Source organism: Pteropus alecto, unplaced genomic scaffold (genome assembly GCF_000325575.1).
Source record: "Pteropus alecto unplaced genomic scaffold, ASM32557v1 scaffold24, whole genome shotgun sequence".
Classification (NCBI taxonomy): domain Eukaryota; kingdom Metazoa; phylum Chordata; class Mammalia; order Chiroptera; family Pteropodidae; genus Pteropus; species Pteropus alecto.
In genome coordinates this window covers 12,280,737-12,291,997 of record NW_006439192.1, presented here as the reverse complement: position 1 = coordinate 12,291,997, position 11,261 = coordinate 12,280,737, and the positions used below count along the sequence as shown (strand labels likewise).

Sequence of the window (11,261 nt, the reverse complement as noted above, 5' to 3'; positions counted from 1 at the left end):
GCCTTGTTTTTCCAGCATCTAACAGTTCACCTGGGCAAGTAGAAATGATCTTGTAATATTGATCTCAAGTTGTATTTATTTCAACAAATTCATAATAAAAAAGTGGTAATCATTGCCGTACAACGACATTTACCCTAAATATCCTTAATTTATTCGTCTCCAAAGCAAGTCAATAAGATTTACCTGTGTCAGAGTTATAACAGGAATATCATCAGAGTTTAAGAATTTTTTTAAAAGAATCCAAGAATCTATGGTACACACTCAAATGAATGATTATTTTTCTTTTGTTCACTGTAGATATTTTTGTAGGTAATTTCCTGTGGATATGGGTGATCTTTTAATCACTTCTTCCATTAGCAAAGGTACAATAATGCCATTTACTGATGTCAGACAATCAACTCGAACTAAGATTATTAAAAACAACAGAACTAATAAATATAATCCTTGAAATTTACAGAAAATCAAGAACCTGTAACCAGATGTGTTGAAAAAGTGAATGAGACTTAAAAAGATTATATACAAAGAGAGGTTTACATACCTTGGTCTTGAAGCATTTTACACTGCCAAAACACCACAAAAGATTCTACTTTCAGCATTCTTTTAATCCTTAAGCAAATTAATGATATTTTATTTTACATTGTTTTAAATTTTTTATGTTCACAGGATGTATTCTTGATTTACCATAAATAAATCTTTCAGAATTTTAAAAATGTGTTCCACTTTAACTTCAGAAAATGGGTAATATCTTAATTACTGGGTTTTTTTTTAATTTCACTTTGTCTTTTATTACATCTTCTTGTTTCCTACTATTAGTGTTTCGTGTAATAAGTATCAAAGGCTCTAGTCCTTCCTTCAAACAATCCTTCTAAAAACTGTCAGCTATTTATATTCCCTTCTCCTCGGTTCTGCTTTAATGGATGCTTTTAAAGCTGTTAGAAATTAAAGGTCTCCAAGGCTGAGTGTATATGTGGCAATTTGTTCAAATTAACTTTTTACTGTGGCCTGGTGGGTGGCGATGAGCCATCTAGCTCCATTTTTTTTTAGAAATATCTTCCAAGAGAGTGATTTCTGTGAGAAGATTTAATTATCTTTCAACTAAAAAAAAACCTTCTAGCTATCCCATGGGTTAAACCTATGGATTAACTATTGCTAAATTTTATTTTAGAGGGATCTATTCTTCAATATCTCATCTATTTCTACTGCACAAATAAACTGACACAAATTAGCCTCAGAATAGCCATTTTTATACACAGATTTAGAATATCACACTGAAGAAATTTGTCATTCTGCAAAGATGAAAAATGATAAAAATTAAAGCTATTAGATATACAAATTTCCTTTTGGCCATAAGCCTTGAGAGGAATGCGATGCATTCTCTCCACATTTTCTTTCTGTATCCCAAATGGAAAAGGGTACTGCTTTAGACCCAGCTCTTAGCTGTTATGTCATTTTGTAAATGAAAATAAGACCACTGCTCTCCTTGGCCCATTAAATGGCACTTCATAATCAAAAAAGATACTTCATTTTCATCTGTAAAATGAAAAAAATTTGGAGTAAACATTAAAGTATGTCTATTCCTTTTACTGTCTCCCTTTCAGCTTTTCGTTACTAAATGGATATACTTATAAAAATGCAAGCAAATAAACATGCTTTCATTATTAAATGACTGGATAAGACCTTGCCTCAAAAAAATGACCAGAAGATAATGGCTGTTATAAATAAATTGGCAGCTAAATAAAATGTATTTTACACCTCTGTACAACTTAGTTATAATATCTAACAACTTGATTTTTCTTTAGGGAAATGTCTGGCTGATATCATACAGCAAAAGTTAAAAGTACACAAACTACTCCATTTTTAAAATAGCTTTTTTTATTAAGTTTATTGGGGTAACATTGGTTAATACAATTGTATAATTTTCAGGTGTACATTATAATTTGACATCTATATATTCTATTGTGTGATTACCACCCAAAGTCCGGTTTCCTTCAGCTCCCATATATTTGATCCCCTTTACCCACTTCACCCTTCCCCTACACCCCTATATTTGACCCCCTTTACCCCATCTACCTCTCTCCTTCTCCCCCACCACCTACCCTCTGGTAACCATAATGGCTTTTTAATTGCAGTGAATTTGCTGAACCTTACCTTTTTATTAATAGACCAGGGTAGTTGGCTCTTCCAGTGCAACATGTACAGTGATTACGTATTGTCTTATCTACATGGTACAAGTGACTCCTAGTGCTTCCAGGTCAGCAATCATCAGTAGCAGGCATGTGAAGGAGCAGGACAATCCACTTTGCCCTTGGGATAGCCCGTCCCAGGTAGCCTTTCCTCAGTGTCTCATGAGCTCCTGACTCCAGCCAGAACCTTGTATTTTACCCTCTGTCTTATGGATTCAGACCAACTTTCAGAAGCTGCAAAAGATGGAAAGGCATCTTGCCGTAGGACAAAGAACATGAGCTTTGGAGTAAATAAGAGGGGTTCAAATTCTGTTTCAGTAGTTAATAGCTGGGCAAGTACTTAACTTTCTGAATCTCAGTTTTGTTGTTCACCTCAAAAATAGGCACAGTAACATCTGATTTACTGCACGGTAATGACATTTAAATAAGACAAGTCAGGTAAACCACTGACTGCAGTGGCTGGAACACAACCAACACTCTGGAAAAGAGCTTTTCCTTCTCTTTCCTTTTCTAAAAGAATTTGAATATGAACAGAAGACCTAACAGACAAGGCTGGTCAAGGCTACAGGCCCTAGAATTCAGTCCTGACTATCCATACCATTACAAAGGGCCTTAAAATATTTTCTGGTTTGTCTTCTTTTAAAATTACATTATTTACAAATGAATTTTTTTTTTTTTTTAAGACAAATCTTTCCTTTCCTTGCCAGGATCCCATGCCAAAACAAACCCACAAAATTTAACTTTTCAGCATTTGTGTGCTGTTTTGATTTAGTGTGGCTTCAAAATTTAATGCGTGCACTCTCCAGTATTTGACAAATGTAACTTACATGCGCCATTGTGTTGTCTTAAGTGGAACATAAGACAGATGTTTAGAAAAGGAACAAGCAAAGGTATTCTACCACTTACCAGATGGTCTCTTGACTAGATTCCTTTGCTCTAAGGTGGTAGTGCTAAGAAGCAGCTCTCTTCATTTTTAATATTGTCTTCAGTTTTCTGTACATTCAGAACTTTTCTTCATAAGCTAAGTGTTTTGTCTTAAATAAATAGTCAAAATATAAGTACTCATTAAGGCTGATTTCGGGATGCTAATTAGAATTAGACTAGGATGCTTATATAAACAAGAAGCAAACTTGAAAGAGACTGGTCCTGAATTACCTAGCTACTTACTAAATGCTTTATTGTAACCTGCATTTGTCTTCAACTAATGGATCAGGGACCAGTATCCAGTTTAGAGTTAATTGCATGTTCTTATCAGTTTTTTTAATTCAAATAAGTTGTATAAAAAATAACTACAGCACGATCCAAAGTTTTACACCAACTTGAATATTCCCTGTTATTTTAAAAATAAGAAAGAAAGAAAGAAAAACAAAGAAAACATTTACTTGTTATAGCATGTGAGTGGTTGAGACTTCCAAGGCATTTGGTGTTATTATGTTAGCCTCAGAGAGAGACAATAAACCAATAGAATTCATCTCTTTGCAACCAGATCCTCGGTTCAAGATTCTTACTCTAAGGATTTATGGCATATGAAGGTTGTGTTTATTTAAAACCAAATAGCTGGATGAAAATGAACAATTCAGGCATATCCAAGTATCAAAACATTGTGTTGACGAAATATCCAGATGACAGGTTAAATTATTCCACTTTCATTCATGTGTTGAAATATTTTATTGAAACCGAAGCAGTATGATAGAAGATGAGGTACATATAAGATTAGAAGACCTTTATTTGAAACCTCTATGAAATTATCTTATGCAAATTCCCCTTCATGGAATATACTCCATGATCCAAACACAATATTTAAAATATAATATTCAGTCTTTAAAATATCTTATTTTTTGAGAAAAAATAACATTAAAAACATACTAAAAATGTTTTGAAATTTCTCTCAAATAAAAATCTGAATATCTGTCTAAAATGAGACATAACAAAAGGCTGATAACAAATATATACCAGAGTTGTAAAATGTCTGTTTAGCAGTAGTCAAAAGTATGAATACATACTGTATTTTTAATACTTCATTTTGCTTAGTATGCCACTATTTCTTTGCTCCTTTAGGGAATGCAAATAAACAGAACCAACAAATTGAAGATTTTTATTTCTTATATGTTAAAAGAAAAATTCCACCTGTCACAGAAGGACAAAACGTAAAGAGGTAGATAGCTATTTCTAAGAACTCTCTGTCTAATACAATTTGATATTTTTGCAATTAAAGGTAATGTCAGTGTCACTTAAAATAAATGCGGGTGATGGGGTACAGCCTTTCAGCCATGGCTCTCTTCTAAGACTCTAGTAGAATCATCAGGTTGGAATGGCAAAGAAATAAGAATGACTTTGTTTGTGTGTGTGACTGGCTGTGGGGGAAGAGAACCCTAAGCTGTCCCCACACGTTATCTCCACCTCAGCTTCAGCACTCATTGCTCCAGGACTGTCTATACTGCTCGCCTTATAAGCTCTGCTGTTTTCTCTCATGATATTGATTTGCTACTGACCCCATCCTGTGTCTGCTACAGATAGCAATGGCCAAGTGAAATGGGGCTACCTCTTTATTTAGAAGAGCAGCTGCCACCACACTGGCCAAAGAAGGGCCATCGTGACAGTCTTAGAGTGAACAAAAGTAAACATAGTGGGCCAAATTGGATGTGTCATATATACAAAGATTCTTGGGTTATTTGTTTTTTTCTGGAGACATCAACAGCTGGATACAGCAATCTATTAAAAGAATCCACAAATATTTCCTTAAAAAAAAAAGCATATCTACATAGGAAAAATTATGGGTTAAAGTTCATACTTTTGAAGAAAGCTTTCAAGGCGAAGATGAAAAATGTAATTTGCAAATGATTAGAAAACATGACATTTAAACTACTTGAGCACAACAATGTGCTCAATAAAGTATGCTGTGTAACCTTGGACAAGTCATATCTCAGTCTCCTCATCTGTTAAATAAGAGGGTTGGACAAAGTAACTGCTGCCCTGCCTCCTTGCTCTTTGACTTTATGTACGAGATTATGAAGAATCATGGACTAATAAAAGTGAAATAAATTTCCAACTCTTTGCTTATCTGCATTTTCTATAAGAACATATATTCCTTTTGTAAATTAGGAAGTAATAACTGATCTGGATCGTTTTTTAATTTAAAATATATAGGAATGGAAACTCTAGAGATCATCTCACTTAACAAATGAGGTCACAGAAGAGTTAGGGTTAGACGTGTAAGTAATTTACCCAAAGGTACACAGTAGTCGATGGCGAATCTAGGATCCTGACCAAATTCCACTGACCTCCAAGGCAAGTGCTTTTGGGTGATACATGTGCCTTTGTGACACAGTGAATGACCCACCATCCCTTTCTCCACACCACAGGCAAAATGGCAAATGCCTGAAACCCTTTGGCATGATATTTCTTCACAAAATAAAACTAATAATGCTGTCGTGCATTGCAGCTGTCTTTATACATACACCATTTAGGCAGCCTGTGTCCTCTCAACTTCGAGTGTCAAAACCTAAAATTAGCTCTCTTAGTTGCATTACAACCTAATCCTGCTTTTTGAATTACCAGTATCCTGAGACAGACAGACAAAGATGTTTAAGTTTTAAAAAAGAAAAAAACATTAAACTAGAAAAATCAAATTGTTGCATGAGTCTGATAAAGACTCTAAGGTGTTCTTAACTCTTGGCTGCGACCCTTTCTGGTGTGCTCTGTTTCACAGCAGCAGAGACTGAATATAGTATTTTTGAACATATCCTATAATCACTATTTACTGGAAGAGAGTGCAGGAAATGGTTTATTGGCTTGTATTAGTAAAACATCAAAGTGCTTTCTTAGAAAGCAGTGCCGTTTCCCGCCTGTTTGGTGTGCATGAAATCAGTGAACCTAATAAAGCCGGGAAGGCTCATTAGGAAGAGCAACAAAGTTCCCAGTGTCCTTTATGAGCAGGCAGCCACCACAGAGGAGATCAAAGCCTCCGTCAGTGGTGTCTGTACATCTGTTTTCTTTTTATCCAGCATGTTATTTGGTTAGTTGTTTGACAACATCAAAGCTTTTTGGCCATTAGAGTCTTTGGTCCACTTGGGCCAAAATCATTTTACTAATCCATCTGGTCTAAGATGTAAATGCTTCCAATAACCGCAGGTCACCAGTTTGAGCAAAATGAACACTTTCAGAATTTATCATTGGATTTTAGAGGCTAGGTTCTCTTCATCAGTCTGGAGGTAGAGAGCTTCTTAGCTCGTGTATTTTGTAAAGTTATCCACTTTTACTAAGGAAATGTCATATGAAATCTAGAATCCAAGAAAAACTCTTTCTCTCATTCTCTCAACATCGCTGTTGATACAGAATTTACACACTATACGATTCACCTATTTAAAGCATACAGTTCAATAGCTTTTAGTATATTCACAGAGTTACACAATTTTGGAACATTTTATCACCCCAAAAAGAAACCTTGTACCTATTAGCAACCACTTTCCATTTTTCCTCAAGCCCCCTTCCCCGCAACTCCCTGTTCCAGTCCTAGGTAACCACTAACCTACCTTCTAAAGGAGTTGCCTATTCTAAATATTTCATATAAATGGAATTACACAATATGTGGTCCTTTACGACTGGCTTCGTTCACTTAGTGTAATGTTTTCAAGGTTCATAATATAGCATGTGTCAGTATGTGATTTCTTTTTATTGCCAAATATTCTATTGTAGATCTATTTCACATTTTATTTATTTATCAGTGGATGGACATTTGCGTTGTTTCCACTTGGGGCTACGCAAATAATGCTGCTATGAACAAGTTACTGTGTGTACATACATATATTTTTATTTCTCTTAGATATATAGCCAGGAGTATAATCGCTGGGTCACACGATAACTCTGTTTTCCCTTTTGAGGAATGGCCAGGCTATTTTCCAAAGCACTTATACCATTTTACATTCTCATCAGCAGTATACAAGAGTTCCAATTTCTCTGCATTCTCACAAATACTTGTTACAGTGTAACTTTTTTATTTTGCCATCCTAGAGGATGTGATGTGGCATCTTTTCGCGGTTTTGATTTACATTTTCCATTCTATACGCACAGCTAATGATAGTGAGCATCTTTTCATGCTTATTGGCCATTTGTATGTCTTCCCTGAAGAAATGTCTATCCAGGACCTTTGTTTATTTTTAATTGAGTTATTTATTTTTATTTTAAGTTATGAGTCCTTAACATATTCTAGATACAAATCCTTTATTAAATACATAATTTTCAAAATTTTCTCTCTTTTTAGTTTTATTTAGATGTTCTCTGATAATTGTGTATTTCCTATTTATATGAACAGGAAACTCCTTAAAGAGAAATTGTGAGTCACAAAAGAGGAAATAAAACATATTCCAGAACCCTCTCATTGCCACATATACAAACTCAAAGAGGAAAAAAAAAAAAACTACTATCACAACAAGAACTTAGTAAGTAAAGTTACCGGAGCCACTTCAGTTTTGTTGCAACAATAATAATTATTCACGTTTGTATATAGATTGAGAGTTTACAGAGTACCCTGTATACATAATCTCTTGTAATCTTCCTAACGGCTCTATGAAATATTACAATTATCCCATTTTCTAATGAAAAATGGAAGGGAAGGGAGTGAGGTATAAACATTCAGTAAAGCACCTTGTCACACTTAAGACTAAGTTCAGCCTAAACACCAGCTACATAAATGCCATAATATTCAGGCCAAAGTTAATTCAATGAAATACAAAAGCCATCAAACCAGTTGTGTAAAATGATTTGTTTTTTACAATTTATCAACTTGTATGTGATGCCTAAATGTGAGATGAGAAGTAAAACAATTGCCTATTTCACAATAAATTAGCCATAGTTATAATACATGATATGAAACATCAGAAAACTTAATTTATGTTTTATCATGTCTTGGAACACATGGGTATATCCCCCTGAGCATATGCATTGATTTTCGGGAACTCAGTACAATCATGGAGCCTGTATCTTCAGGTTTTCTTTTCTAACAGTGATGCATGCACTCTAGCAAACAGAACATGCTATTCTGCCATTACTTACTACATGATACTAGACAAACCACAAACTTCTCCTAGCCTCGATTTCATAATCTAGGAAATCCACTAAGATTCCTTTTATCAGTCTTTCAGGCCTATAGGTTTCTTCCACACAATCTCTGACATGATATAGATTGAGACTTAAATAAAAGAGAAGAAAAGTTAGAAAACATGGCCTTGTATTATCGGAATAGGAAAGAAGTAGCAATAATGATATGATAATACAGGTCCTGTTGACTCATCTCCATGTGAGATTGTGTATAGAACTAGGATGAGTTGTTTTTGTAAATATTATCACTAAAGTAAGCAGTGAATTCAGATCAAGCTCAGTAGTCAGTCGCATCCCTATTCCCCATAGCCTACACAGAGTATACTAATTAATTCTCATTTGTGCCCAGTTTTTGCTACGGTCGTTCATGGAGATTACCACCTCCCAGTATTAGTCCATGGGTACTCAAGACTTTGATTTGAATCACTTGAGGAAAGCTCAGAACCAATTAAGTCTATACCCAGGACAGTCTACTGAAGTAGACCAGAATCTTCCCTCCGATCAAAACCCAAGCATTTTCCAAGGTTACCAAAGCTACAAAGAGTCAGAGGGACTCAAAGTAATATCTGTGACAGAGGATCAGACTCGCTACCATCCCTATATAGAAACAAAAAGCATGTTATGAAACAAAACAGGTCACATGGTTTGACAATAAAAAATATATACAGCCCATCCTGGAAAAATCTAGCATCTGCAATTGTCATATACTTGTGACTTCTAAAAGATGCTATTAGCATCATCCCCAAAGAACAGGCTAGTGGCCTGAAAAGAGAAATTCGCATTTCTAAAATTTAAGCTTGACAATGCAAACTGGTCATGTGGTCAGTTGTGGGAAAGGGTAACTGCTCTCTAAGTCAATTTTATTGAGTCTATCAACATTTATTAGTAATAAATAAAATAATAGGGGAGATCACTATAGATTATAGAGTACTATAAAAGTGTTTGTGCTATTCACTGTCATATAAGCAGCACTAATTTCTCTGTCTCTATCAGAATATGAAAACATATCTGAAAGTACCTCTAATTTCCTAGAGAAAGCTCAAATACAAATCAAAAATAATATTAACCAAGAGGATTACACTTAAAATGATTAATCATTTTTTAAAAAAATCCCACTATGGAGAACAATAAAATCTACTGTTTTTTATTTTCTGTTATTTTTGCTTAAAATGGACTCTTGGGCCTGGGTACCTCCCCTTCTATGTGTTATACATTCGGTTAGGAGTTCTCAGCTTTCTTCTAACCGTATACAAGGTCAGAAATTCTTTCTAGGAGGAAGGGAGTGAATGAGATGTTTGCCCTCTCTGGTTGTAGGTACCAGCCTGGTTGTTCACATTCCTTCCTGAACTCTTGACTTACCCTGTTTGGGAAATCTTCAAATGTAACTGTGATGATTACATTGGTTGGAGTGCCTGGGGAACGAAGCCTTTGAGAGCATCCTGGGGCTACTTCAGCAATCCAGGGGAACTTGCTCCCAGTCAAGAGCCACTTTGAAAAAGGAGTATGACTTTTTTAAAGGCAGAACTCCCACCTTTATGTGAGAATATCAGCTTTCTACTTGAAATCACAGGGAGGCATAGAAGAAATAGACATTTCTACCCTGTGCAACCGATTTTAATTAGTTGAGATTAAATGGCTGGGCTCTCCAGGAATTCTTCAGATTGACCTTTCATTTCCTGATATGGATAGGAAAATTTATTGAAAACTTAGCAAAGGAAAGAATGATGGAGCCTCTACTCTAGCCCATCTTCTGTAATTACCTAGAAAATTCCCAAGGAAGCTTCCAACTTTCAGTTTTGGGGGTTTGTCTTTGGTGATTAATTTACTTAATGTATAATACTATTATGGTATGGGTTACTTGGCCTTTGGCCCCGGGAGGAATAGCTACAGTAGATAGGAAGACAGAAAATCTGTAAGCACTCGGCTCCTCTAGATACTGCCATATCTCGCCTTTACTGTACATGCTGTCCTGTGATAATATTGGAGAGTGAGGAAATATTGTTTAGGAGGAAGTAGCTCCTTGAGGAAGGAAGTGGGCAGTGCAGGAAAAACAAATCAGAACCTTCCCAGAATAGAATTCACCTTTGACGACCACTTAAAGCTCCCCACCCCATGTCCTAGTCCTGCTGGACAGGAATACACATGTCAAAACCTGCCTAAGACTGCCCTACCCATAAACAACCTCAAATATTCTTTTGAAATTAATGTTTGTAGCTCTCAGCTACTACTTAGGCTCTCAAGCCCTTAATAAACAGATGAGTCTACATCGTTTGTTCTCACTTTGCAAAGAATTTTACATTCCTCCAACAGCAGTCATGAATAAAAAGTTAATGAGATTTAGTGTCCATTTATTTCATGGGTAAGCTCTTCTGACCAATAAGAGTGAAATCTCATAGACAATGAGATCCTCTAGAAAATATACCCCATATGTTTATGTCTCAAAAACCAATAGGTAGTTTGTGGCCAAGCCACCCTGAACAAGCCCAATCCTGTCTGATCTCAGAAGCTAAGCAGGGTTGGGCCTGGCTAGTACTTGGATTGGAGACCACCTAGGAAGACCAGGTGCTATAGGCATAAAAAATAAGGGATTGTAAGCTGACAAGGTCCTTGCAATTTGTGTGGTCAACAAAGGGTTGCCTTGCCTAAAAACAAAAACAACAACAACAGCAACAACAACAACAACAAAAATGCACACACAATAAGTAGTCACTATTTTTATAGAAGATTCACTATGTTTATAAAAGCTTTATGGTTGCTTTATAGAGCAAACAAATTTGATTTATTTTATTTCCCCCAAAGAATTTCATCAGCCTTAGAAAAGTAAATGAGTAATTCTTTTTATGTTTACCTGGATCTAAGTAACTTCTTTCCTTTATTTTAATTTTATTTGGTTTTCAATTTTTTTTTTCTTAAGTAACATTTATTTCTCACAGTTCTAGAAGCTAATAAGTCCAGTGTCACGGTGCCAGCAGGTTCAGTGTC

At 35.4% G+C, this 11,261-nt stretch overlaps 1 protein-coding gene and 1 pseudogene across 1 annotated transcript in view; both read left to right on the top strand.

The window, feature by feature from the left end:
* DLC1 (DLC1 Rho GTPase activating protein) overlaps positions 1 to 11,261 on the top strand; it is a 343,953-nt gene that overhangs the window by 222,188 nt on the left and 110,504 nt on the right. The gene's annotated exons all lie outside the window — the stretch shown is intronic.
* LOC112483419 lies at positions 10,735 to 10,853 on the top strand (annotated as a pseudogene).